Source organism: Haliotis cracherodii, unplaced genomic scaffold (assembly GCF_022045235.1).
Source record: "Haliotis cracherodii isolate W230 unplaced genomic scaffold, xgHalCrac1.p SCAF_20, whole genome shotgun sequence".
NCBI lineage: Eukaryota > Metazoa > Mollusca > Gastropoda > Lepetellida > Haliotidae > Haliotis > Haliotis cracherodii.
The window spans coordinates 1,074,413-1,101,083 of NW_027266276.1; the positions used below are offsets into that span (position 1 = coordinate 1,074,413).

Sequence of the window (26,671 nt, forward strand, 5' to 3'; positions counted from 1 at the left end):
CAATTCTTCTGTGTATCAGGAAGAGACATTGCACACAATTGACAGTCTGTAAGGGAGGTAGTTGATAGAGTAGAACTCGTCTTGACAAAGAATGGCAGAGCAGAAGCAAGGGCGCGTGCGCAACGGATGACTGAAAATCAACTTACAGAGGCATAAAGGGGCATGAAACAGATCAAGCCCAGAAATGTTGAGTTCAACGTCAAGTTTGGGGAGATTTTACGTCCTCTCATCTACAATATCAACACTGAGTTGATCAGATGTAAGCACGCTCTTCCTCAAGAAGATGGCTAATTAGTAACTACCCTGTGAAAAGTGAATATTTCTTGACAAAAAGTATTTCGTGCTTCCTAAACTGTTTTAGAATCTAGAACGAAAACGTTTTAGGTTCTAAACATGTGCGTAATCTAAATCGTATATTTTGGTATGCCTTGCTCCTCGATGGTAGCAGCATCAACATCAACATCCACATCAACATCAAGCTTCCAAGTTAAAACTCGTGAGTTCAAATAAGTTAATACAATACGTCACTAGAGTACTCCGGGGACGGTTCTGGATACATGAGGGTCCCTAGTTAATACAATACGTCACTAGAGTACACCAGGAACGGTCCTGGATACATTAGGGTACCTAGTCAGTGGTACAAACGTCCTTCAACGTCTTATCAGCATTTTATTTATTTTTTTGAAAAATGCTAAAACGATTTTCCCAGCGTGCCAGGATTCGAACCTGGAATCTTCTGATCCGTAGTCAGACGCGTTATCCGTTGCGCCACACGCCCCATGAAGGAGTGCATTTCTATTTGGACCTTTTCTTGGTGCTACTTCCACAAACCATTGTCTGGCCTCCTGCACGTCACAAATCTCTTATTTGCTAGTATTATGGCACGGCTGCAAATACCACCACTTGTCCAAGGCATTTGGCAGAAACAAAAGGCATGTTTATCGTGACAATTCCATTAAAGAACAGTTCGATGACCAACAATAAAACATGTATTCGAGCGTGCCAGGATTCGAACCTGGAATCTTCTGATCCGTAGTCAGACGCGTTATCCGTTGCGCCACACGCCCAAGGTAGTATTCTTGTGTTCTTTGTCAGGCGGAGTTCTCAATTTACCAAGGAATTGTAATCACAAGACAACTGTTACGAAGAGGCATACGTCATTGGTAAAGAAGCAAATCACAGGGAGAACGAAGAGGTGTTTCCAAAGGTATCTGAGAAAAATAAGAGGTAGTCCATTACTCCAAACGTAAGACAGGGCAGTTGAATTTACACATTCATAAGTCAAAAATGATGACAATGCGATTCGATATAGATACTATTTTGTGTACCAGCGGCAGCTGATATCACCAATTTTGGGGGAGATTCCAGCTCAGGGTACATAGTGTCCCAGGACCAAGTGGCACTTCTGGAAATGGCTCCGAAATGTGTTTGGGACCCACAACACATACTCTTTGCTCTGGGGCGTTTTCTACTCATTATATTAACCCGACACATGGCTCCACATTTTCATTCCTGAGGCATCAGCACGGTGGCCGAGTGGTTAAGGCGTTGGACTTAAGATCCAATGGACGTATGTCCGCGTGGGTTCGAACCCCACCCGTGCTATGAAGAATACTTTTAATGTGTGAACATTGACATAATTTACTTGGCGTTTTTTATTGTAAATAAATTTTACAGTCAGTGGTACAAACGTCCTTCAACGTCTTATCAGCATTTTATTTATTTTTTTGAAAAATGCTAAAAAGATTTTCCGAGCGTGCCAGGATTCGAACCTGGAATCTTCTGATCCGTAGTCAGACGCGTTATCCGTTGCGCCACACGCCCCATGAAGGAGTGCATTTCTATTTGGACCTTTTCTTGGTGCTACTTCCACAAACCATTGTCTGGCCTCCTGCACGTCACAAATCTCTTATTTGCTAGTATTATGGCACGGCTGCAAATACCACCACTTGTCCAAGGCATTTGGCAGAAACAAAAGGCATGTTTATCGTGACAATTCCATTAAAGAACAGTTCGATGACCAACAATAAAACATGTATTCGAGCGTGCCAGGATTCGAACCTGGAATCTTCTGATCCGTAGTCAGACGCGTTATCCGTTGCGCCACACGCCCAAGGTAGTATTCTTGTGTTCTTTGTCAGGCGGAGTTCTCAATTTACCAAGGAATTGTAATCACAAGACAACTGTTACGAAGAGGCATACGTCATTGGTAAAGAAGCAAATCACAGGGAGAACGAAGAGGTGTTTCCAAAGGTATCTGAGAAAAATAAGAGGTAGTCCATTACTCCAAACGTAAGACAGGGCAGTTGAATTTACACATTCATAAGTCAAAAATGATGACAATGCGATTCGATATAGATACTATTTTGTGTACCAGCGGCAGCTGATATCACCAATTTTGGGGGAGATTCCAGCTCAGGGTACATAGTGTCCCAGGACCAAGTGACACTTCTGGAAATGGCTCCGAAATGTGTTTGGGACCCACAACACATACTCTTTGCTCTGGGGCGTTTTATCTACTCATTATATTAACCCGACACATGGCTCCACATTTTCATTCCTGAGGCATCAGCACGGTGGCCGAGTGGTTAAGGCGTTGGACTTAAGATCCAATGGACGTATGTCCGCGTGGGTTCGAACCCCACCCGTGCTATGAAGAATACTTTTAATGTGTGAACATTGACATAATTTACTTGGCGTTTTTTATTGTAAATAAATTTTACAGTCAGTGGTACAAACGTCCTTCAACGTCTTATCAGCATTTTATTTATTTTTTTGAAAAATGCTAAAAAGATTTTCCGAGCGTGCCAGGATTCGAACCTGGAATCTTCTGATCCGTAGTCAGACGCGTTATCCGTTGCGCCACACGCCCCATGAAGGAGTGCATTTCTATTTGGACCTTTTCTTGGTGCTACTTCCACAAACCATTGTCTGGCCTCCTGCACGTCACAAATCTCTTATTTGCTAGTATTATGGCACGGCTGCAAATACCACCACTTGTCCAAGGCATTTGGCAGAAACAAAAGGCATGTTTATCGTGACAATTCCATTAAAGAACAGTTCGATGACCAACAATAAAACATGTATTCGAGCGTGCCAGGATTCGAACCTGGAATCTTCTGATCCGTAGTCAGACGCGTTATCCGTTGCGCCACACGCCCAAGGTAGTATTCTTGTGTTCTTTGTCAGGCGGAGTTCTCAATTTACCAAGGAATTGTAATCACAAGACAACTGTTACGAAGAGGCATACGTCATTGGTAAAGAAGCAAATCACAGGGAGAACGAAGAGGTGTTTCCAAAGGTATCTGAGAAAAATAAGAGGTAGTCCATTACTCCAAACGTAAGACAGGGCAGTTGAATTTACACATTCATAAGTCAAAAATGATGACAATGCGATTCGATATAGATACTATTTTGTGTACCAGCGGCAGCTGATATCACCAATTTTGGGGGAGATTCCAGCTCAGGGTACATAGTGTCCCAGGACCAAGTGGCACTTCTGGAAATGGCTCCGAAATGTGTTTGGGACCCACAACACATACTCTTTGCTCTGGGGCGTTTTATCTACTCATTATATTAACCCGACACATGGCTCCACATTTTCATTCCTGAGGCATCAGCACGGTGGCCGAGTGGTTAAGGCGTTGGACTTAAGATCCAATGGACGTATGTCCGCGTGGGTTCGAACCCCACCCGTGCTATGAAGAATACTTTTAATGTGTGAACATTGACATAATTTACTTGGCGTTTTTTATTGTAAATAAATTTTACAGTCAGTGGTACAAACGTCCTTCAACGTCTTATCAGCATTTTATTTATTTTTTTGAAAAATGCTAAAAAGATTTTCCGAGCGTGCCAGGATTCGAACCTGGAATCTTCTGATCCGTAGTCAGACGCGTTATCCGTTGCGCCACACGCCCCATGAAGGAGTGCATTTCTATTTGGACCTTTTCTTGGTGCTACTTCCACAAACCATTGTCTGGCCTCCTGCACGTCACAAATCTCTTATTTGCTAGTATTATGGCACGGCTGCAAATACCACCACTTGTCCAAGGCATTTGGCAGAAACAAAAGGCATGTTTATCGTGACAATTCCATTAAAGAACAGTTCGATGACCAACAATAAAACATGTATTCGAGCGTGCCAGGATTCGAACCTGGAATCTTCTGATCCGTAGTCAGACGCGTTATCCGTTGCGCCACACGCCCAAGGTAGTATTCTTGTGTTCTTTGTCAGGCGGAGTTCTCAATTTACCAAGGAATTGTAATCACAAGACAACTGTTACGAAGAGGCATACGTCATTGGTAAAGAAGCAAATCACAGGGAGAACGAAGAGGTGTTTCCAAAGGTATCTGAGAAAAATAAGAGGTAGTCCATTACTCCAAACGTAAGACAGGGCAGTTGAATTTACACATTCATAAGTCAAAAATGATGACAATGCGATTCGATATAGATACTATTTTGTGTACCAGCGGCAGCTGATATCACCAATTTTGGGGGAGATTCCAGCTCAGGGTACATAGTGTCCCAGGACCAAGTGACACTTCTGGAAATGGCTCCGAAATGTGTTTGGGACCCACAACACATACTCTTTGCTCTGGGGCGTTTTATCTACTCATTATATTAACCCGACACATGGCTCCACATTTTCATTCCTGAGGCATCAGCACGGTGGCCGAGTGGTTAAGGCGTTGGACTTAAGATCCAATGGACGTATGTCCGCGTGGGTTCGAACCCCACCCGTGCTATGAAGAATACTTTTAATGTGTGAACATTGACATAATTTACTTGGCGTTTTTTATTGTAAATAAATTTTACAGTCAGTGGTACAAACGTCCTTCAACGTCTTATCAGCATTTTATTTATTTTTTTGAAAAATGCTAAAAAGATTTTCCGAGCGTGCCAGGATTCGAACCTGGAATCTTCTGATCCGTAGTCAGACGCGTTATCCGTTGCGCCACACGCCCCATGAAGGAGTGCATTTCTATTTGGACCTTTTCTTGGTGCTACTTCCACAAACCATTGTCTGGCCTCCTGCACGTCACAAATCTCTTATTTGCTAGTATTATGGCACGGCTGCAAATACCACCACTTGTCCAAGGCATTTGGCAGAAACAAAAGGCATGTTTATCGTGACAATTCCATTAAAGAACAGTTCGATGACCAACAATAAAACATGTATTCGAGCGTGCCAGGATTCGAACCTGGAATCTTCTGATCCGTAGTCAGACGCGTTATCCGTTGCGCCACACGCCCAAGGTAGTATTCTTGTGTTCTTTGTCAGGCGGAGTTCTCAATTTACCAAGGAATTGTAATCACAAGACAACTGTTACGAAGAGGCATACGTCATTGGTAAAGAAGCAAATCACAGGGAGAACGAAGAGGTGTTTCCAAAGGTATCTGAGAAAAATAAGAGGTAGTCCATTACTCCAAACGTAAGACAGGGCAGTTGAATTTACACATTCATAAGTCAAAAATGATGACAATGCGATTCGATATAGATACTATTTTGTGTACCAGCGGCAGCTGATATCACCAATTTTGGGGGAGATTCCAGCTCAGGGTACATAGTGTCCCAGGACCAAGTGGCACTTCTGGAAATGGCTCCGAAATGTGTTTGGGACCCACAACACATACTCTTTGCTCTGGGGCGTTTTATCTACTCATTATATAAACCCGACACATGGCTCCACATTTCATTCCTGAGGCATCAGCACGGTGGCCGAGTGGTTAAGGCGTTGGACTTAAGATCCAAAGGACGTATGTCCGCTTTGGTTTCGAACCCCACCAGTGCTATGAAGAATACTTTTAATGTGTGAACATTGACATAATTTACTTGGCGTTTTTTATTGTAAATAAATTTTACAGTCAGTGGTACAAACGTCCTTCAACGTCTTATCAGCATTTTATTTATTTTTTTGAAAAATGCTAAAAAGATTTTCCCAGCGTGCCAGGATTCGAACCTGGAATCTTCTGATCCGTAGTCAGACGCGTTATCCGTTGCGCCACACGCCCCATGAAGGAGTGCATTTCTATTTGGACCTTTTCTTGGTGCTACTTCCACAAACCATTGTCTGGCCTCCTGCACGTCACAAATCTCTTATTTGCTAGTATTATGGCACGGCTGCAAATACCACCACTTGTCCAAGGCATTTGGCAGAAACAAAAGGCATGTTTATCGTGACAATTCCATTAAAGAACAGTTCGATGACCAACAATAAAACATGTATTCGAGCATGCCAGGATTCGAACCTGGAATCTTCTGATCCGTAGTCAGACGCGTTTTTTTTTTTTTTTTTTTTTTTTCTTTGATAAAATTTATTCACAGGAATATAATACAAACGCAGACAGTGCTGACACTGCCACCACAAAGATAAAAAGGGTATCACAGAAGTTGGGTGGCAGTGGTTAACATTTGAATTCTAAAGACAGAAATATGAGAAATAGATTTTTACATTTGATTATGTACACACATCTTTAAAGACAGAAATAGGTGTATGTGGATCAGACCATTCTCATTTTTAGGTAGAATGAGTCCTACATTTTTATTTTTATTTTTTATTTTTAAACAAAATTTGAAAAAAAAAACCTCATGTTTTAATGCAGTGTTGAGTAAATAACTTTGTAATTGATTCATTTTTCAATAGTCAACCAGCATTAAACCACAATGACACTTTATGAAAGATTTGTAAAAAAGCTTTCATGTGAAATGAAATAGTATAAGTAACTTATAATTGAGTTAATCAAGAGGATGTTTCAGAAGAATGTCATTCCCATCTAACTCGATGAGGTCATTAGACATTATGTATTTTTGAATAAAGACATGCAATCTTTTCTTTTTTGTGTAATGATACAAAAGAAATGTGAGATGTCTCTTTACCAAGGATTTGAAAAATGTGTTTATGTGAAAAGAGACTGTACCTAGGCTTATAACAACTCTTCTCTTAAATACTGCCAACCGATAAATTGATAACAATATATCTAACAATGGTTTTGCCGACACACTTCTCTCAGGAAGAAACCCAAACAATAACCACAGCGAGAATTGTCCAAGAGTGAACCCAGTATCTTGACACACATCAGTGAGGATATCAACAAATAGTGATTGTAAGAACGATAACTCTTTACAGAAGATGAACAAGTGCAGCACATCTTCTTTTTCATTTTGACAAACTGGACAAATATCTGTGTCTGTCAAACCAAATTGGCTGAGTCTGTCATATGTGTAAATAATGTTATGGGCAATCTTAAAATCTAGTTGTATACATTCGGCTGATTTGTCATTTTGATACACATTAACCCAAACATCTTTCCAGTTGATGTCAAGAGATATATTATTCCACCAATTCATTGCAACTGGTTTTTTAAAATATTTTGTTCTGAAAATTTCATAACAATATTTCACCGTAAACAGCTGCACGGATACATCTTCGTTCGCTATAGGACAAAGTATTTCTTTACAAGGAAGATTTATGACAGCATCAGACAATATGATCTGTTTCCAATCTGTTGGAAGCGCATATAAAATAACAGCATAACCATTCTTGATTGTGGCCACATCAACATCAGGTATTGTTCCTTGTACAATTTCAACAATACTATCAGGTGACAAAAATTGTGGTATAACTTCATAGCAAATATCTTTTATGCAAGTGATCCCACCGTCAATGAATGATTTAAACAACAAAGTTTTATTCATATACAAAATTAGAGGGTTGTTGAATAAAGGCTGACACATTATATCCGGTAAAGTGGTAGGTTTGCTTCTCTTACCACCACAGATGTCCTCCCAGGCAAGCAACAACTCAGCATAAAAAGGATTTACATGCAACATATCTTTTTTGTCAAACTTTAAACATAGTATGTTTGATTGTAATCCCATATTTAAATATTTTGAAAAGAAGAAAGACATAGTTGCTTTCCATAATGAGTCTAATTTATAATCTAAGAAAGCTTTTAACAGTTTCAATCTTAAAGCATACTTTTTAAGGCACAAATTGGGTATATTTAAACCACCTTCTGTACATTTGCCCATGCATGTCACAGCTGCTATTTTTGGCTTTTTATTTACCCATAAGAATTTTGAAAACATTTTGGAAAAAGCTACTTCTACCCAGTGTGGCACTGGTAACACTGTAAAAGAGTACCATAATCTAGAGGCAATGAGGATGTTTAAAACCGTGGCTCTGCCCTGCAGTGTGAGTTGACGTTGAATCCACGAATTAAGTAGAGTTTGAATTTTATTTATCTTTTTCGTCCAATTTAGTGTCTCACAAGTGGCCAAGTCAGAGCCAAGATATATTCCCAGAAGTTCAACACAATCTTTTTTAACTTTCACGGGAAGACTAATGTTACATTTATTGAACTTGGCTTTACCAAGAAGTAACACCTCTGACTTTTGTAAATTGATCTTGGCTTGAGTTGCTTCGCAATAATATTTAATTGTTTCAAAAGTATTTTCCACTGACTCTGAGTTGCACACTGTAATAGTAGTGTCATCGGCATGTTGATATATTAAAGATGAAACATTGCCAATGTTGATGCCTTGAATATATGGGTTCTCTTTTATTAACAAATTTAATGGTTCAGAAATAAGCACAAACAGCATGGAACTCATCGGGTCCCCTTGCCTTACTCCACGGGATAGTTTGAAATATGGACTTAAATGCCCATTACACTTGACAGAACTTTTAATGTCTGTATACAAAATTCTAATCCAGGATATAAAATTATTCCCAAAATTGAATTTTTGTAAAATATCCAATAAGTAATTATGTGAAACTCTATCGAAAGCTTTCTCTTGATCTACTTTAATTAAAAATGCATCTTTATCTTCACTATCCACTATATCAACTACATCCCTGACCGAATGTAAATTGTGTGCAATGTCTCTCCCTGGTACACAGCAGGATTGTTCAGGGGAGATAATATCTGACATTACAGACTTGAGTCTAAGAGACAATGTGCGTGATATTAATTTACAGTCAACATTGATCAGTGAAATAGGTCTATAACATTTTAAATCTCTTTTATCACCTTTATTTTTATAGAATAAGCTGATAATACTGGTTTTCATAGAACGAGATAATTCCTTCTCTTCAAAGATACTCTGTGTAACATGATGGAAAAGAGGACATAAAATCTCCCAAAACTTGAGGAAGAATTCAACAGTTAAACCATCTGGACCTGGTGTCTTGTTATGTTTCATTCCTTTCAGTGCCTCTGTCAACTGTTTTTCAGAAATTGGAAGATCGCATTTAACTTTTTGTTCATTATTAATCGATTTCTGAATCATGTTTACAACTACTTGTTCTTTTACTTGATCAAATCCCTCATCTGTATATAACTTGGCATAAAATGATTGTGCTGTGTCTATAATGTCCTCTGTATTCCGTATCGTTGTTCCATCTTCAGTTATAAGTTCTTTGATTGAATTAGCTTGCTGTTTTGACTTTTCCAAATTCAAGAAATAAGAAGTGCATCTGTCTGATTCAAGAGTAAACTGTGCTTTTGATCTCAAGATAGCACCCCTACAGGTGTTGTTGTCATATTCTTCTAATTTATTTTCTAAATCACATAGTTGTGTAGATTGATACCCCGGTATTGAAGCTAATTTTTGATATTCAATTCTAAGTTTATTTTGAATGTTGTAATAATCATTTTTTGCCAGTCTACTTTTTTTGCTTGAATAAGATTTTGAAAACTTTTTAAATTGATATTTCAAGTTGTCCCACCACATAAGTGGCTCTGATGTAAAAAGTGGACATACTTTTGCTTCCTCAATAATATGACGAATTTTATTATAAAAGATACCATCTTCTAACAGCTGATTATTAAAAATCCAAACTCCTGGACCCTTTTCTATGTTACTGAGATCAACCTTCAGTGAAACAATGTTGTGATCGCTCATTTTACAGTATTTGATATAACAATGTATAACACTATGTAAAAGATGTCTGGATAAGAGAAAAAAGTCAATTCTGGATTGTTTTAAAACACCATTTACTGTTTGGGTTCGGGAGAACTCCTTTTTATCATAATTTTTGTGTCTCCATACATCAACCATACAATATTTTTGAATTATGGAAATAAGAGTGTCACTACTTCTTAGATTGAATGTTTTATTGTTAATGCCTTTATCCAAAACAGGATCTATTATATCATTAAAATCTCCCCCTACAAACATATTACTTGGTTCTAACCATCCTTCTAGCTCTTTGTAAAATGTTAACTTTTCTTCTAAACCATTAGGAGCATAAACATTGAGTAAATAATATTTTTTATCATCCACATCAATTTCTGCTTTTAATAGTCTGCCTTCAGAATCGTGTGCTATCATTCTAACTTCATGTTGAAATTTTTTGGATACTAATATAGCTACACCCCTGCGATTTATGTTGGTTGAGTTACTAAATAAAATTTTCCCGGCCCACATATGTTGATAGTTTTCAACAAATGTTCGGTCCCAAAACGTTTCCTGTAAGAATGCTATATCAACATGTGAACTATTTATAAGTGACATCACTTTTTCAAATTTACCAACATCTCTCAAACCATTGACATTCCATGACCATATACTGAACATGATGAGCAATGAGAGATGCATATTATACTTCAACATGTGTTTCATCTATATTTTTTCCCTTTTCGAGATTTAACAACATTCTTTTTTCTAGGGGCTCTTCCCCCAACATGTGCCCTAATTACCTCTTCATCGGGCTTGGATATTTTCCATTTCCCTTTCACGCTTCCTGGGGCACCATCCCCACGGTATGGCTGTGAAAGAACATTGTGATTGATCTCATTCGAGACTGCCATGCCATCATGAACATCTACAACCTCACTATTGTCATGATGTTTAAGATTAACTTTCTGTACAATATCTAACAGTGTGTCTGTTACATCATTCACTAAGTGAGCACTAGAAGGAGATACATGTTTTTTGGCATCAGAACTACATTTGCCAACATGTAAACTTCTGTCAACGATTTCAAATAGTAGTTCATTGACAATATTTTGTGTTTCATTGTTTGAGTCAGTCACAAAATTGGTTACATATTTATCTTGTGACCTTTCCTCTTTGTCTTCCTCTGGGACATCTACAATTCCATCCACCCTTTCTTGATCTTTGTCATCTTCAATTGATAATTCATCACGAATAGGCCACCTTGCTAGAGTTGCATCCGTCTCTGTGTCCATGATGCCAATATCAACGTCATTTTCCTCATCCTTATCATGATCATCATGATTATCGTTATCAATGTCATCAGAAACATCATCATACCCATAGCAATCACACTCTACCGGTTTCAGTTTACATCTATGACATTTTGGAACACGACAGTTATTTTGAAGATGTCCTTGGTTCCCGCAGTTCCTGCATACAATGTTTGGACACATCTTTTTTTCGTGTTGGTCTGAAAGGCAGTGGTAGCATACTTTGATTTGCTCATTGTGGATAACTCTGAAAAAATCAAAACCTTCATGTGTCCTGAATTTGACGCTATAGGGAAGACTGCGGATCCCTTTTGGAAATTTTACTTGTGTATATCTTGTACCATCTTCCCAATTAGTGCCATGGATTTTCCTCCTGTGGATGGTATCCACTTCAATTATTCCAAACGCATGTAGGACGTTTCTAATTTCCTCATCTGTGGTATAGCTGGGCAAGTTCATAAATGAAACTACAACTCTGTTGTTCACGAGAGGCGAAAGTTTGTATATTTGATTATCAACTACAACAGACTCTCCAAGTGATTTTACTAGCGCATTTTCCGCTAGAGTAATTTCAAAATAATTGTTATTTCTAGGTGTACAGCAGTACACAGTATTGTCTCCAAGTTCCTGCTCCAACACCTTGCAAAGCTCAAATGCTTTAGGGCGAATCTGGTTGTCATAATGAACCCGAACAATGTTTTCTTTTTGATAAACACGATGGCGGCCATTGTTGTTGATGACCTGACTAGGGGGTGGCCTTTGCCCCCCAGCCTGGTGGCTCATAGTTTCTATTATCTCCAATTACTCGTTCAGATGTAATCTTGAAACATATATGAACACACCTTCATAACAACAGTCAAATATTTCCACAAAGATAGAAGTACTTACAATAAATAGCAGAGCACTTGCAATATCCTTCCACGTTGTGACTCAACAAGGGAGGCAACCAATAGTCAGACGCGTTATCCGTTGCGCCACACGCCCAAGGTAGTATTCTTGTGTTCTTTGTCAGGCGGAGTTCTCAATTTACCAAGGAATTGTAATCACAAGACAACTGTTACGAAGAGGCATACGTCATTGGTAAAGAAGCAAATCACAGGGAGAACGAAGAGGTGTTTCCAAAGGTATCTGAGAAAAATAAGAGGTAGTCCATTACTCCAAACGTAAGACAGGGCAGTTGAATTTACACATTCATAAGTCAAAAATGATGACAATGCGATTCGATATAGATACTATTTTGTGTACCAGCGGCAGCTGATATCACCAATTTTGGGGGAGATTCCAGCTCAGGGTACATAGTGTCCCAGGACCAAGTGACACTTCTGGAAATGGCTCCGAAATGTGTTTGGGACCCACAACACATACTCTTTGCTCTGGGGCGTTTTATCTACTCATTATATAAACCCGACACATGGCTCCACATTTTCATTCCTGAGGCATCAGCACGGTGGCAGAGTGGTTAAGGCGTTGGACTTAAGATCCAATGGACGTATGTCCGCGTGGGTTCGAACCCCACCCGTGCTATGAAGAATACTTTTAATGTGTGAACATTGACATAATTTACTTGGCGTTTTTTATTGTAAATAAATTTTAAAGTCAGTGGTACAAACGTCCTTCAACGTCTTATCAGCATTTTATTTATTTTTTTGAAAAATGCTAAAAAGATTTTCCGAGCGTGCCAGGATTCGAACCTGGAATCTTCTGATCCGTAGTCAGACGCGTTATCCGTTGCGCCACACGCCCCATGAAGTAGTGCATTTCTATTTGGACCTTTTCTTGGTGCTACTTCCACAAACCATTGTCTGGCCTCCTGCACGTCACAAATCTCTTATTTGCTAGTATTATGGCACGGCTGCAAATACCACCACTTGTCCAAGGCATTTGGCAGAAACAAAAGGCATGTTTATCGTGACAATTCCATTAAAGAACAGTTCGATGACCAACAATAAAACATGTATTCGAGCATGCCAGCATTCGAACCTGGAATCTTCTTATCCGTAGTCAGACGCGTTATCCGTTGCGCCACACGCCCAAGGTAGTATTCTTGTGTTCTTTGTCAGGCGGAGTTCTCAATTTACCAAGGAATTGTAATCACAAGACAACTGTTACGAAGAGGCATACGTCATTGGTAAAGAAGCAAATCACAGGGAGAACGAAGAGGTGTTTCCAAAGGTATCTGAGAAAAATAAGAGGTAGTCCATTACTCCAAACGTAAGACAGGGCAGTTGAATTTACACATTCATAAGTCAAAAATGATGACAATGCGATTCGATATAGATACTATTTTGTGTACCAGCGGCAGCTGATATCACCAATTTTGGGGGAGATTCCAGCTCAGGGTACATAGTGTCCCAGGACCAAGTGACACTTCTGGAAATGGCTCCGAAATGTGTTTGGGACCCACAACACATACTCTTTGCTCTGGGGCGTTTTATCTACTCATTATATTAACCCGACACATGGCTCCACATTTTCATTCCTGAGGCATCAGCACGGTGGCCGAGTGGTTAAGGCGTTGGACTTAAGATCCAATGGACGTATGTCCGCGTGGGTTCGAACCCCACCCGTGCTATGAAGAATACTTTTAATGTGTGAACATTGACATAATTTACTTGGCGTTTTTTATTGTAAATAAATTTTACAGTCAGTGGTACAAACGTCCTTCAACGTCTTATCAGCATTTTATTTATTTTTTTGAAAAATGCTAAAAAGATTTTCCGAGCGTGCCAGGATTCGAACCTGGAATCTTCTGATCCGTAGTCAGACGCGTTATCCGTTGCGCCACACGCCCCATGAAGGAGTGCATTTCTATTTGGACCTTTTCTTGGTGCTACTTCCACAAACCATTGTCTGGCCTCCTGCACGTCACAAATCTCTTATTTGCTAGTATTATGGCACGGCTGCAAATACCACCACTTGTCCAAGGCATTTGGCAGAAACAAAAGGCATGTTTATCGTGACAATTCCATTAAAGAACAGTTCGATGACCAACAATAAAACATGTATTCGAGCGTGCCAGGATTCGAACCTGGAATCTTCTGATCCGTAGTCAGACGCGTTATCCGTTGCGCCACACGCCCAAGGTAGTATTCTTGTGTTCTTTGTCAGGCGGAGTTCTCAATTTACCAAGGAATTGTAATCACAAGACAACTGTTACGAAGAGGCATACGTCATTGGTAAAGAAGCAAATCACAGGGAGAACGAAGAGGTGTTTCCAAAGGTATCTGAGAAAAATAAGAGGTAGTCCATTACTCCAAACGTAAGACAGGGCAGTTGAATTTACACATTCATAAGTCAAAAATGATGACAATGCGATTCGATATAGATACTATTTTGTGTACCAGCGGCAGCTGATATCACCAATTTTGGGGGAGATTCCAGCTCAGGGTACATAGTGTCCCAGGACCAAGTGACACTTCTGGAAATGGCTCCGAAATGTGTTTGGGACCCACAACACATACTCTTTGCTCTGGGGCGTTTTATCTACTCATTATATAAACCCGACACATGGCGCCACATTTTCATTCCTGAGGCATCAGCACGGTGGCCGAGTGGTTAAGGCGTTGGACTTGGTTACCTCCCTTGCTTCGGAGGTGTGTGGACGTGCTGACGATCGAGCAGTACAGATTCTCAGATTAAATCGTTCACAAGTTCCGTAGAATACCAGATTTACGCTAACAAGGTAGGCAACACTTTGATATGTAGTTGTGTGAAGACCTTAAACATTTGCATGCACGTTTGTGCATCCTATTGACTTTGTTTGTCTTTGAATCTCCCACGCTCACTGGGTTCAAAATGGCGGACACCAAACAGAAGAGAAAATATCTGAAAGATTGCACTATTGAAGTGAATGTTGGTAACAACAAAGTGATTAGTGCTAGTGTATTATCTTGTGCGCTATTGGAATATGTGTCCGATGTATGGGCGTGCGTCCTAAAAGGAACAGAATGCTATGATGTCACTGTCCCAGACAGTAACGAGGCAAGGATTCTTGCAGAAACTGATGACTTGAAAATAGGAGGTACACAGATTAACTTCAGGTTACTTCATTGTGAAAGCGTAGTAGTATCATTCCTACACCTTCCACCCTACATTGATGATGAGGAAATTGAAAACATGTTGATCAAAAGGGGTATCACTTTGAAAAGTGATATTAAACACAGGACCCTGAAAGGCACTAGCATTTTTGATGGTACCAGGTATGTGCGCGTCGCTTTCCCCCCCGAGTGTAAATCCTTGCCATACTCCATGGGTTTCAACACATTAGATGGTTATCGATACTTTAGAGTGATTCATAATAATCAAGAACGATTGTGTTTTAAATGCAACTCGGGAGACCATATGGTTAAAGAATGCCCAAATACCAAATGCTTTAAGTGCAACGGACATGGCCACATTGCCAAAAACTGCAACACAGAAAGAAGACTTAAACGTAGTTGTGAACTGTGCTCTCTACCTATTGGTAGCTGCAGCTGTTTCCTAGACGAGGAAGACAACGGTCAGTACAGCATGTCAGACGAGTCGGAGCAAGAAAAGGAACTAGCCCCTGAAAGGTCCTGGGATGAAGATCCTTTGGATAATGATGATACATCTGTTGAGGACTTTGAGCCTGAAGAAAAGAAAAGAAACAAAGATGGACCAATAGAGGAAAAAGGAGAAGAAAATGAAGACGAAAAACTTGATCAAGCCTCTGAAATTCATTGTACAAATAACCGTGTTGGAGATGACATGGAGAGTGATGATAAGACAATGAGACAGTCGTTGCCTCAAGATGGACATGAAAATATAGCACCTTTTAAATGGAACAAATCTTCGAAGAAAAGAGGAAGAAGAAATAAACTACAACCCAAGATCACAGACTGTGTACTTCAGAACAATGACTTAAAAAATAAATTGAGAGAAAGTAAAAAAGATGAACAAAAGAAGAAGAAAGAAGAAAAGGTTAACGATCGACGAGAAATATCTGGCGTGTCTGAGAACGGTGTATAAACTAACAATGTGTTTGTACATACATTTCATATTTATATTTGCAATGGTCACAACATGGTCATGGAATGTGAATGGACTCCGTGATGTCACAAAAATGCAAAATGTATTCTCTCTACTAACGAACTCTCATGTCAATATTGCCTTTTTGCAGGAGACCTTTTGGTCTGATGAATTCATTGAAAAATATAAATATTTATGGCCAGGAACAATTTTATACTCTAATGCTGGTAATGCTAGAAAAGGAGTTGCTCTTTTGATCTCTCCTGACTTTGAAGAAAAGGTGGCCATGCTTGAAAAAGACATTGATGGAAGACTACTAAAGGCGTCTCTATCTCTTGAAAATAAAACAGTGATTTTATTAAATGTGTATGCCCCAAACGATCCTAGAGAGAGAATACTATTTTTCAATGATTTAATGAAATGGGTTAATCATGAGCATTTAATTTGCGCTGGAGATTTTAATGAAATTCTTGATCCTTCACTTGATAAAGGTCCCAATAACACAACATTTAACATCCAAAGTAGCAATGTGTTAAACACCTTTCTTCACAAAAACAACCTAATTGATATATGGCGGTACAAGAACTATGACAAAAAAGAGTTTTCTCGAATACAGTCTGTATTAGGAGTTATTAAACAATCTCGGATCGATCTGATATTTGTTTCAAGAAACCTTATTTCAAATATGATCAACTGTTACATTAGATATTCCTCTGTGAGTGATCACAATATTGTTGTATCAAGGTTAGACTTTTCTCCTATAGAAAGGGGTCCTGGTGTATGGATTTTTAATAATCAGCTTCTTGACGATTGCACATTCTATCAAAAGATCACTGAAATAATAGAAGAGGCAAAAGGGTGCCCTTTACTTAAAACTGAACCATTGATATGGTGGGATAACTTAAAATATCAGTTCAAAAAGTTTTCCAGGTATTATGCATACAAAAAAAGCAATCACGAAAAAGCTGATTATTTTAAAATTCAAAATAAGCTTAGAATAGAATATCATAAGATATCCTCCATTCCTGGCTATGTATCTTCTGTTTTACAATCAATAGAAAATGAGCTGGAGACATACGATATTAACAAATGCAAAGGAGCCATTCTCAGGTCAAAGGCACAGTGGACGCTCGATTCCGACAGAAATACCTCATACTTTTTAAATCTAGAAAAAACAAAACAGCAAGCAAACTCGATCAAAGAATTATTCAGAGGAGACGGTACAATAGCCAACAACACAGAGGATATCTTGGATACTGCTCAACAATTTTACTCCTCTTTATTCACTGCTGAACACTGTAATGTAGAAAAACAACAGGACATTGTTAATAATATCAAGGACAAGCTTTCCGAAGATGAGAGGAATTCATGCGAAGTACATATTTCTCAGAGTGAGCTTACCGTGGCACTCAAAGGTATGCAGAAAAATAAATCACCAGGCCCAGATGGTCTAACAGTTGAGTTTTATTTGAAGTTTTGGAACATTTTATGCCCCTTCTTCATACAAGTTGTCGATTGTGTACACAAAGAAAACAATCTTTCACGTACCATGAAAAAGAGTATAATTAGTTTATTTTATAAAAAGAAAGGTGACAAGAGAGACATTAAATGTTACAGGCCTATTTCATTGATAAATGTAGATTGTAAACTAATATCCAGTGTTGTCATTAAGATTACGAACTGTCATGTCCTCAATTGTCTCCCCTGAACAATCTTGCTGTGTACCAGGAAGAGACATAGCTAACAACCTTCACTCCCTAAGAGATGTTATTGACATTGTAAATGATCGTGATGATGATGATTCATATCTCATCAAAATAGATGAAGAGAAAGCTTTTGACAGGGTCTCACATCAATACTTATTTCAAATTCTCAGAAAATTTAACTTTGGAGATTTCTTCATTTCATGGATTAAAATTCTCTATACTGATATACATAGTTCTGTTAAATGCAATGGCCATTTGACGCCTTTTTTTTTTAACTTGTGGTGTTCGTCAAGGAGATCCAATGAGCTCCATGCTGTACGTTTTGGTGTCAGAGCCACTTAATCTCCTAGTTAAGAACAATCCTGAAATCCACGGAATAAGTATCAACAATGACATTTATTCTTTGAAATATCAACATGCTGATGACACTTCAATCACTGTTTCAGATGTCAACTCCGTCGAAGAAACATTTAGCACAGTTAACTCATACTGTGAAGGAACGGGAGCAAAAATCAACATCGAAAAATCAGAAGTTTTGTTGTTGGGTAAAAATAACCTTCGTGACTGTTCAATCAACGTCCCGGTTAAAATAAAAAAAGATTGTGTTGAAATATTAGGCATTTATTTCGGCAAGGATAAAGCAATGTGTGAAACGTTGAATTGGAGAAAGAAAATGGACAAAATTCAAACATTGTTAAATTCATGGTTAGTAGACAACTTACTCTACAGGGTAGAGCAGTTGTAATAAATATCCTTATGAGTTCCCGCTTATGGTATGCGTTTACTGTACTACCTGTCCCACAATGGGTTGAGTTTAGATTTACTCATATGTTTAGTAAATTCTTGTGGCACAATAAAACTGCCAAAATAACATCAGATACCTGTATTGGTATTTGTTTAGATGGTGGGCTGAATATATCAAAGTTGTGTTTTAAAAAATATGCATTGAGACTTAAGTTGCTGAGGGCTTAATTGTATTTGGAAACAAACAATGGTATATTTAATGTCACATCTTCTGAAAATGAACTTGGGAATTCATGTTTTATCTCTTGAACATAATAGGGGTGATTTACAAGACATAAGCCCATTTTGTGCTGAGCTTTTATCTGCATGGAATGAAATTACTGGTGGAAAAAGACCCTTGCTTCAAAATGTAGATGATATCATGAATCAACCACTCTTCAAAAATCCATTAATTACTTTCAATGGAAAAACTCTAATGTTTCAATCGTTTATTTCAAGTGGAATTATTTGTATTAAACATATTTGTTTTGAAGTTATTCCAAAATTCATGTCCTCACAAATTATTGTAGACATTGTACATGATACTTTACCTGAAATGGACATAAACACTATACAACAATGCTATGCAATCATTTTATACGCGCTTCCATCAGAATGGAAAAATATCATTTTGTCTGATGTTGGCAAAAACCTTCCCTCTGTAGACATCTTCTGCACGATTGATGGACCGGACATGTCAGTTGAAGTTTTAACAGCTAAATTTTGCTACGAAATATTCAAACAAAAACACTTAAAAAAGCCAGTTGCTATTTCTTTTTGGAATAATATTGCTTTGTACATTAATTGGAAAGATATTTGGCTGAATGTGTGGCAGAAAGATAAATCAACAGACTCTATACAGTTGGATTTTAAAATTGCTCACAATATTATCTTTACATATGATAAACTGTGCAAAATTGGATTGTCAAACACTGATGTGTGTCCTGTGTGTCAAAATGAAACAGAAGACATTTTACATTTGTTTATCTTCTGCCAAGAGTTATCTTCCCTGCAGTCTCTAATAATTGACATGTTGACAGATGTTTGTCAAGATTCAGAGTTTAGTCTTGGACAATTATACCTCTGGTTACTGTTTGGATTCCTGCCAGAAAAGAAGTTGTCATGTAAACCGTTCATGAACATTGTATTGTCAATATATCGCATTGCTGTATTTAAAAGAAGAGTTATTATGAGTCAGGAAAGAATCTCATTTCACATGAAAGCTTTTTTCAAATCTTTGATTAAGCGTCATTTCAGCTTTTTGTTGTTTCACTATTCCAAAATGAATCAATTACATATCTTTATTCAAAGATATATAATGACCAATACATTTATCACATTAGATGGAAATGAGATTGTTCTCAAACCTCCTCTAGAATAAAAACATGTAACGTGTAACGTGTAACGTGTAAAGAGCATGTTCATTCTACATTCCTCTTTTTGGTAAAGACGTGTTTAGATAATCAAATGTAAAAAACTATTTCTCATATTTTCTGTCTGTAGAATCGGAATGTTATACACTGCCACCCTACTTCTGTGATAACCTTTTTTTTTATTTTTGTGGTGGCAGTGTCAGCACTGTCTGCGTCTGTAACTAGTTCCCGTGAATAAATTTTATCAAGAAAAAAAAAAGGTGTTGGACTTAAGATCCAATGGACGTATGTCCGCGTGCGTTCGAACCCCACCCGTGCTATGAAGAATACTTTTAATGTGTGAACATTGACATAATTTACTTGGCGTTTTTTATTGTAAATAAATTTCACAGTCAGTGGTACAAACGTCCTTCAACGTCTTATCAGCATTTTATTTATTTTTTTGAAAAATGCTCAAAAGATTTTCCGAGCGTGCCAGGATTCGAACCTGCAATCTTCTGATCCGTAGTCAGACGCGTTATCCGTTGCGCCACACGCCCCATGAAGGAGTGCATTTCTATTTGGACCTTTTCTTGGTGCTACTTCCACAAACCATTGTCTGGCCTCCTGCACGTCACAAATCTCTTATTTGCTAGTATTATGGCACGGCTGCAAATACCACCACTTGTCCAAGGCATTTGGCAGAAACAAAAGGCATGTTTATCGTGACAATTCCATTAAAGAACAGTTCGATGACCAACAATAAAACATGTATTCGAGCGTGCCAGGATTCGAACCTGGAATCTTCTGATCCGTAGTCAGACGCGTTATCCGTTGCGCCACACGCCCAAGGTAGTATTCTTGTGTTCTTTGTCAGGCAGAGTTCTCAATTCACCAAGGAATTGTAATCACAAGACAACTGTTACGAAGAGGCATACGTCATTGGTAAAGAAGCAAATCACAGGGAGAACGAAGAGGTGTTTCCAAAGGTATCTGAGAAAAAATAAGAGGTAGTCCATTACTCCAAACGTAAGACAGGGCAGTTGAATTTACACATTCATAAGTCAAAAATGATGACAATGCGATTCGATATCGAGACTATTTTGTGTACCAGCGGCAGCTGATATCACCAATTTTGGGGGAGATTCCAGCTTAGGGTACATAGTGTCCCAGGACCAAGTGACACTTCTGGAAATGGCTCCGAAATGTGTTTGGGACCCACAACACATACTCTTTGCTCTGGGGCGTTTTATCTACTCATTATATTAACCCGACACATGGCTCCACATTTTCATTCTTGAGGCATCAGCACGGTGGCCGAGTGGTTAAGGCGTTGGAGTTAAGATCCAATGGACGTATGTCCGCGTGGGTTCGAACCCCACCCGTGCTATGAAGAATACTTTTAATGTGTGAACATTGACATAATTTACTTGGCGTTTTTTATTGTAAATAAATTTTACAGTCAGTGGTACAAACGTCCTTCAACGTCTTATCAGCATTTTATTTATTTTTTTGAAAAATGCTCAAAAGATTTTCCGAGCGTGCCAGGATTCGAACCTGGAATCTTCTGATCCGTAGTCAGACGCGTTATCCGTTGCGCCACACGCCCCATGAAGGAGTGCATTTCTATTTGGACCTTTTCTTGGTGCTACTTCCACAAACCATTGTCTGGCCTCCTGCACGTCACAAATCTCTTATTTGCTAGTATTATGGCACGGCTGCAAATACCACCACTTGTCCAAGGCATTTGGCAGAAACAAAAGGCATGTTTATCGTGACAATTCCATTAAAGAACAGTTCGATGACCAACAATAAAACATGTATTCGAGCGTGCCAGGATTCGAACCTGGAATCTTCTGATCCGTAGTCAGACGCGTTTTTTTTTTTTTTCTTGATAAAATTTATTCACAGGAATATAATACAAACGCAGACAGTGCTGACACTGCCACCACAAAGATAAAAAGGGTATCACAGAAGTTGGGTGGCAGTGGTTAACATTTGAATTCTAAAGACAGAAATATGAGAAATAGATTTTTACATTTGATTATGTACACACATCTTTAAAGACAGAAATAGGTGTATGTGGATCAGACCATTCTCATTTTTAGGTAGAATGAGTCCTACATTTTTATTTTTATTTTTTATTTTTAAACAAAATTTGAAAAAAAACCCCTCATGTTTTAATGCAGTGTTGAATAAATAACTTTGTAATTGATTCATTTTTCAATAGTCAACCAGCATTAAACCACAATGACACTTTATGAAAGATTTGTAAAAAAGCGTTCATGTGAAATGAAATAGTATAAGTAACTTATAATTGAGTTAATCAAGAGGATGTTTCAGAAGAATGTCATTCCCATCTAACTCGATGAGGTCATTAGACATTATGTATTTTTGAATAAAGACATGCAATCTTTTCTTTTTTGTGTAATGATACAAAAGAAATGTGAGATGTCTCTTTACCAAGGATTTGAAAAATGTGTTTATGTGAAAAGAGACTGTACCTAGGCTTATAACAACTCTTCTCTTAAATACTGCCAACCGATAAATTGATAACAATATATCTAACAATGGTTTTGCCGACACACTTCTCTCAGGAAGAAACCCAAACAATAACCACAGCGAGAATTGTCCAAGAGTGAACCCAGTATCTTGACACACATCAGTGAGGATATCAACAAATAGTGATTGTAAGAACGATAACTCTTTACAGAAGATGAACAAGTGCAGCACATCTTCTTTTTCATTTTGACAAACTGGACAAATATCTGTGTCTGTCAAACCAAATTGGCTGAGTCTGTCATATGTGTAAATAATGTTATGGGCAATCTTAAAATCTAGTTGTATACATTCGGCTGATTTGTCATTTTGATACACATTAACCCAAACATCTTTCCAGTTGATGTCAAGAGATATATTATTCCACCAATTCATTGCAACTGGTTTTTTAAAATATTTTGTTCTGAAAATTTCATAACAATATTTCACCGTAAACAGCTGCACGGATACATCTTCGTTCGCTATAGGACAAAGTATTTCTTTACAAGGAAGATTTATGACAGCATCAGACAATATGATCTGTTTCCAATCTGTTGGAAGCGCATATAAAATAACAGCATAACCATTCTTGATTGTGGCCACATCAACATCAGGTATTGTTCCTTGTACAATTTCAACAATACTATCAGGTGACAAAAATTGTGGTATAACTTCATAGCAAATATCTTTTATGCAAGTGATCCCACCGTCAATGAATGATTTAAACAACAAAGTTTTATTCATATACAAAATTAGAGGGTTGTTGAATAAAGGCTGACACATTATATCCGGTAAAGTGGTAGGTTTGCTTCTCTTACCACCACAGATGTCCTCCCAGGCAAGCAACAACTCAGCATAAAAAGGATTTACATGCAACATATCTTTTTTGTCAAACTTTAAACATAGTATGTTTGATTGTAATCCCATATTTAAATATTTTGAAAAGAAGAAAGACATAGTTGCTTTCCATAATGAGTCTAATTTATAATCTAAGAAAGCTTTTAACAGTTTCAATCTTAAAGCATACTTTTTAAGGCACAAATTGGGTATATTTAAACCACCTTCTGTACATTTGCCCATGCATGTCACAGCTGCTATTTTTGGCTTTTTATTTACCCATAAGAATTTTGAAAACATTTTGGAAAAAGCTACTTCTACCCAGTGTGGCACTGGTAACACTGTAAAAGAGTACCATAATCTAGAGGCAATGAGGATGTTTAAAACCGTGGCTCTGCCCTGCAGTGTGAGTTGACGTTGAATCCACGAATTAAGTAGAGTTTGAATTTTATTTATCTTTTTCGTCCAATTTAGTGTCTCACAAGTGGCCAAGTCAGAGCCAAGATATATTCCCAGAAGTTCAACACAATCTTTTTTAACTTTCACGGGAAGACTAATGTTACATTTATTGAACTTGGCTTTACCAAGAAGTAACACCTCTGACTTTTGTAAATTGATCTTGGCTTGAGTTGCTTCGCAATAATATTTAATTGTTTCAAAAGTATTTTCCACTGACTGTGAGTTGCACACTGTAATAGTAGTGTCATCGGCATGTTGATATATTAAAGATGAAACATTGCCAATGTTTATGCCTTGAATATGTGGGTTCTCTTTTATTAACAAATTTAATGGTTCAGAAATAAGCACAAACAGCATGGAACTCATCGGGTCCCCTTGCCTTACTCCACGGGATAGTTTGAAATATGGACTTAAATGCCCATTACACTTGACAGAACTTTTAATGTCTGTATACAAAATTCTAATCCAGGATATAAAATTATTCCCAAAATTGAATTTTTGTAAAATATCCAATAAGTAATTATGTGAAACTCTATCGAAAGCTTTCTCTTGATCTACTTTAATTAAAAATGCATCTTTATCTTCACTATCCACTATATCAACTACATCCCTGACCGAATGTAAATTGTGTGCAATGTCTCTCCCTGGTACACAGCAGGATTGTTCAGGGGAGATAATATCTGACATTACAGACTTGAGTCTAAGAGACAATGTGCGTGATATTAATTTACAGTCAACATTGATCAGTGAAATAGGTCTATAACATTTTAAATCTCTTTTATCACCTTTATTTTTATAGAATAAGCTGATAATACTGGTTTTCATAGAACGAGATAATTCCTTCTCTTCAAAGATACTCTGTGTAACATGATGGAAAAGAGGACATAAAATCTCCCAAAACTTGAGGAAGAATTCAACAGTTAAACCATCTGGACCTGGTGTCTTGTTATGTTTCATTCCTTTCAGTGCCTCTGTCAACTGTTTTTCAGAAATTGGAAGATCGCATTTAACTTTTTGTTCATTATTAATCGATTTCTGAATCATGTTTACAACTACTTGTTCTTTTACTTGATCAAATCCCTCATCTGTATATAACTTGGCATAAAATGATTGTGCTGTGTCTATAATGTCCTCTGTATTCCGTATCGTTGTTCCATCTTCAGTTATAAGTTCTTTGATTGAATTAGCTTGCTGTTTTGACTTTTCCAAATTCAAGAAATAAGAAGTGCATCTGTCTGATTCAAGAGTAAACTGTGCTTTTGATCTCAAGATAGCACCCCTACAGGTGTTGTTGTCATATTCTTCTAATTTATTTTCTAAATCACATAGTTGTGTAGATTGATACCCCGGTATTGAAGCTAATTTTTGATATTCAATTCTAAGTTTATTTTGAATGTTGTAATAATCATTTTTTGCCAGTCTACTTTTTTTGCTTGAATAAGATTTTGAAAACTTTTTAAATTGATATTTCAAGTTGTCCCATCACATAAGTGGCTCTGATGTAAAAAGTGGACATACTTTTGCTTCCTCAATAATATGACGAATTTTATTATAAAAGATACCATCTTCTAACAGCTGATTATTAAAAATCCAAACTCCTGGACCCTTTTCTATGTTACTGAGATCAACCTTCAGTGAAACAATGTTGTGATCGCTCATTTTACAGTATTTGATATAACAATGTATAACACTATGTAAAAGATGTCTGGATAAGAGAAAAAAGTCAATTCTGGATTGTTTTAAAACACCATTTACTGTTTGGGTTCGGGAGAACTCCTTTTTATCATAATTTTTGTGTCTCCATACATCAACCATACAATATTTTTGAATTATGGAAATAAGAGTGTCACTACTTCTTAGATTGAATGTTTTATTGTTAATGCCTTTATCCAAAACAGGATCTATTATATCATTAAAATCTCCCCCTACAAACATATTACTTGGTTCTAACCATCCTTCTAGCTCTTTGTAAAATGTTAACTTTTCTTCTAAACCATTAGGAGCATAAACATTGAGTAAATAATATTTTTTATCATCCACATCAATTTCTGCTTTTAATAGTCTGCCTTCAGAATCGTGTGCTATCATTCTAACTTCATGTTGAAAATTTTTGGATACTAATATAGCTACACCCCTGCGATTTATGTTGGTTGAGTTACTAAATAAAATTTTCCCGGCCCACATATGTTGATAGTTTTCAACAAATGTTCGGTCCCAAAACGTTTCCTGTAAGAATGCTATATCAACATGTGAACTATTTATAAGTGACATCACTTTTTCAAATTTACCAACATCTCTCAAACCATTGACATTCCATGACCATATACTGAACATGATGAGCAATGAGAGATGCATATTATACTTCAACATGTGTTTCATCTATATTTTTTCCCTTTTCGAGATTTAACAACATTCTTTTTTCTAGGGGCTCTTCCCCCAACATGTGCCCTAATTACCTCTTCATCGGGCTTGGATATTTTCCATTTCCCTTTCACGCTTCCTGGGGCACCATCCCCACGGTATGGCTGTGAAAGAACATTGTGATTGATCTCATTCGAGACTGCCATGCCATCATGAACATCTACAACCTCACTATTGTCATGATGTTTAAGATTAACTTTCTGTACAATATCTAACAGTGTGTCTGTTACATCATTCACTAAGTGAGCACTAGAAGGAGATACATGTTTTTTGGCATCAGAACTACATTTGCCAACATGTAAACTTCTGTCAACGATTTCAAATAGTAGTTCATTGACAATATTTTGTGTTTCATTGTTTGAGTCAGT

The 26,671-nt window shown here is 37.7% G+C and overlaps 25 non-coding genes across 25 annotated transcripts; 8 read left to right on the forward strand and 17 right to left on the reverse strand.

Moving 5' to 3' along the window:
* Positions 1-705: 705 nt before the first annotated feature.
* On the reverse strand, positions 706-778 carry Trnar-acg (transfer RNA arginine (anticodon ACG)). Its single transcript has one exon. It is a non-coding gene; the product is annotated as a tRNA-Arg (tRNA).
* A 216-nt stretch (positions 779-994) lies between these two features.
* Trnar-acg (transfer RNA arginine (anticodon ACG)) lies at positions 995-1,067 on the reverse strand. Its single transcript has one exon. It is a non-coding gene; the product is annotated as a tRNA-Arg (tRNA).
* A 455-nt stretch (positions 1,068-1,522) lies between these two features.
* Trnal-uaa (transfer RNA leucine (anticodon UAA)) lies at positions 1,523-1,605 on the forward strand. Its single transcript has one exon. It is a non-coding gene; the product is annotated as a tRNA-Leu (tRNA).
* Positions 1,606-1,751: 146 nt separating this feature from the next.
* On the reverse strand, positions 1,752-1,824 carry Trnar-acg (transfer RNA arginine (anticodon ACG)). The gene has a single exon. It is a non-coding gene; the product is annotated as a tRNA-Arg (tRNA).
* A 216-nt stretch (positions 1,825-2,040) lies between these two features.
* Trnar-acg (transfer RNA arginine (anticodon ACG)) lies at positions 2,041-2,113 on the reverse strand. The gene has a single exon. It is a non-coding gene; the product is annotated as a tRNA-Arg (tRNA).
* Positions 2,114-2,570: 457 nt separating this feature from the next.
* Trnal-uaa (transfer RNA leucine (anticodon UAA)) lies at positions 2,571-2,653 on the forward strand. Its single transcript has one exon. It is a non-coding gene; the product is annotated as a tRNA-Leu (tRNA).
* Positions 2,654-2,799: 146 nt separating this feature from the next.
* On the reverse strand, positions 2,800-2,872 carry Trnar-acg (transfer RNA arginine (anticodon ACG)). The gene has a single exon. It is a non-coding gene; the product is annotated as a tRNA-Arg (tRNA).
* Positions 2,873-3,088: 216 nt separating this feature from the next.
* Positions 3,089-3,161, reverse strand: Trnar-acg (transfer RNA arginine (anticodon ACG)). Its single transcript has one exon. It is a non-coding gene; the product is annotated as a tRNA-Arg (tRNA).
* Positions 3,162-3,618: 457 nt separating this feature from the next.
* Positions 3,619-3,701, forward strand: Trnal-uaa (transfer RNA leucine (anticodon UAA)). Its single transcript has one exon. It is a non-coding gene; the product is annotated as a tRNA-Leu (tRNA).
* A 146-nt stretch (positions 3,702-3,847) lies between these two features.
* Trnar-acg (transfer RNA arginine (anticodon ACG)) lies at positions 3,848-3,920 on the reverse strand. The gene has a single exon. It is a non-coding gene; the product is annotated as a tRNA-Arg (tRNA).
* A 216-nt stretch (positions 3,921-4,136) lies between these two features.
* On the reverse strand, positions 4,137-4,209 carry Trnar-acg (transfer RNA arginine (anticodon ACG)). The gene has a single exon. It is a non-coding gene; the product is annotated as a tRNA-Arg (tRNA).
* A 457-nt stretch (positions 4,210-4,666) lies between these two features.
* Trnal-uaa (transfer RNA leucine (anticodon UAA)) lies at positions 4,667-4,749 on the forward strand. The gene has a single exon. It is a non-coding gene; the product is annotated as a tRNA-Leu (tRNA).
* Positions 4,750-4,895: 146 nt separating this feature from the next.
* Positions 4,896-4,968, reverse strand: Trnar-acg (transfer RNA arginine (anticodon ACG)). Its single transcript has one exon. It is a non-coding gene; the product is annotated as a tRNA-Arg (tRNA).
* Positions 4,969-5,184: 216 nt separating this feature from the next.
* Positions 5,185-5,257, reverse strand: Trnar-acg (transfer RNA arginine (anticodon ACG)). The gene has a single exon. It is a non-coding gene; the product is annotated as a tRNA-Arg (tRNA).
* Positions 5,258-5,713: 456 nt separating this feature from the next.
* On the forward strand, positions 5,714-5,797 carry Trnal-uaa (transfer RNA leucine (anticodon UAA)). The gene has a single exon. It is a non-coding gene; the product is annotated as a tRNA-Leu (tRNA).
* Positions 5,798-5,943: 146 nt separating this feature from the next.
* Positions 5,944-6,016, reverse strand: Trnar-acg (transfer RNA arginine (anticodon ACG)). The gene has a single exon. It is a non-coding gene; the product is annotated as a tRNA-Arg (tRNA).
* A 6,643-nt stretch (positions 6,017-12,659) lies between these two features.
* Trnal-uaa (transfer RNA leucine (anticodon UAA)) lies at positions 12,660-12,742 on the forward strand. The gene has a single exon. It is a non-coding gene; the product is annotated as a tRNA-Leu (tRNA).
* A 146-nt stretch (positions 12,743-12,888) lies between these two features.
* On the reverse strand, positions 12,889-12,961 carry Trnar-acg (transfer RNA arginine (anticodon ACG)). Its single transcript has one exon. It is a non-coding gene; the product is annotated as a tRNA-Arg (tRNA).
* Positions 12,962-13,707: 746 nt separating this feature from the next.
* On the forward strand, positions 13,708-13,790 carry Trnal-uaa (transfer RNA leucine (anticodon UAA)). The gene has a single exon. It is a non-coding gene; the product is annotated as a tRNA-Leu (tRNA).
* Positions 13,791-13,936: 146 nt separating this feature from the next.
* Positions 13,937-14,009, reverse strand: Trnar-acg (transfer RNA arginine (anticodon ACG)). The gene has a single exon. It is a non-coding gene; the product is annotated as a tRNA-Arg (tRNA).
* A 216-nt stretch (positions 14,010-14,225) lies between these two features.
* Trnar-acg (transfer RNA arginine (anticodon ACG)) lies at positions 14,226-14,298 on the reverse strand. The gene has a single exon. It is a non-coding gene; the product is annotated as a tRNA-Arg (tRNA).
* Positions 14,299-20,535: 6,237 nt separating this feature from the next.
* Trnar-acg (transfer RNA arginine (anticodon ACG)) lies at positions 20,536-20,608 on the reverse strand. The gene has a single exon. It is a non-coding gene; the product is annotated as a tRNA-Arg (tRNA).
* A 216-nt stretch (positions 20,609-20,824) lies between these two features.
* Positions 20,825-20,897, reverse strand: Trnar-acg (transfer RNA arginine (anticodon ACG)). The gene has a single exon. It is a non-coding gene; the product is annotated as a tRNA-Arg (tRNA).
* Positions 20,898-21,355: 458 nt separating this feature from the next.
* Trnal-uaa (transfer RNA leucine (anticodon UAA)) lies at positions 21,356-21,438 on the forward strand. The gene has a single exon. It is a non-coding gene; the product is annotated as a tRNA-Leu (tRNA).
* A 146-nt stretch (positions 21,439-21,584) lies between these two features.
* Positions 21,585-21,657, reverse strand: Trnar-acg (transfer RNA arginine (anticodon ACG)). Its single transcript has one exon. It is a non-coding gene; the product is annotated as a tRNA-Arg (tRNA).
* Between the last annotated feature and the right edge of the window lie 5,014 nt (positions 21,658-26,671).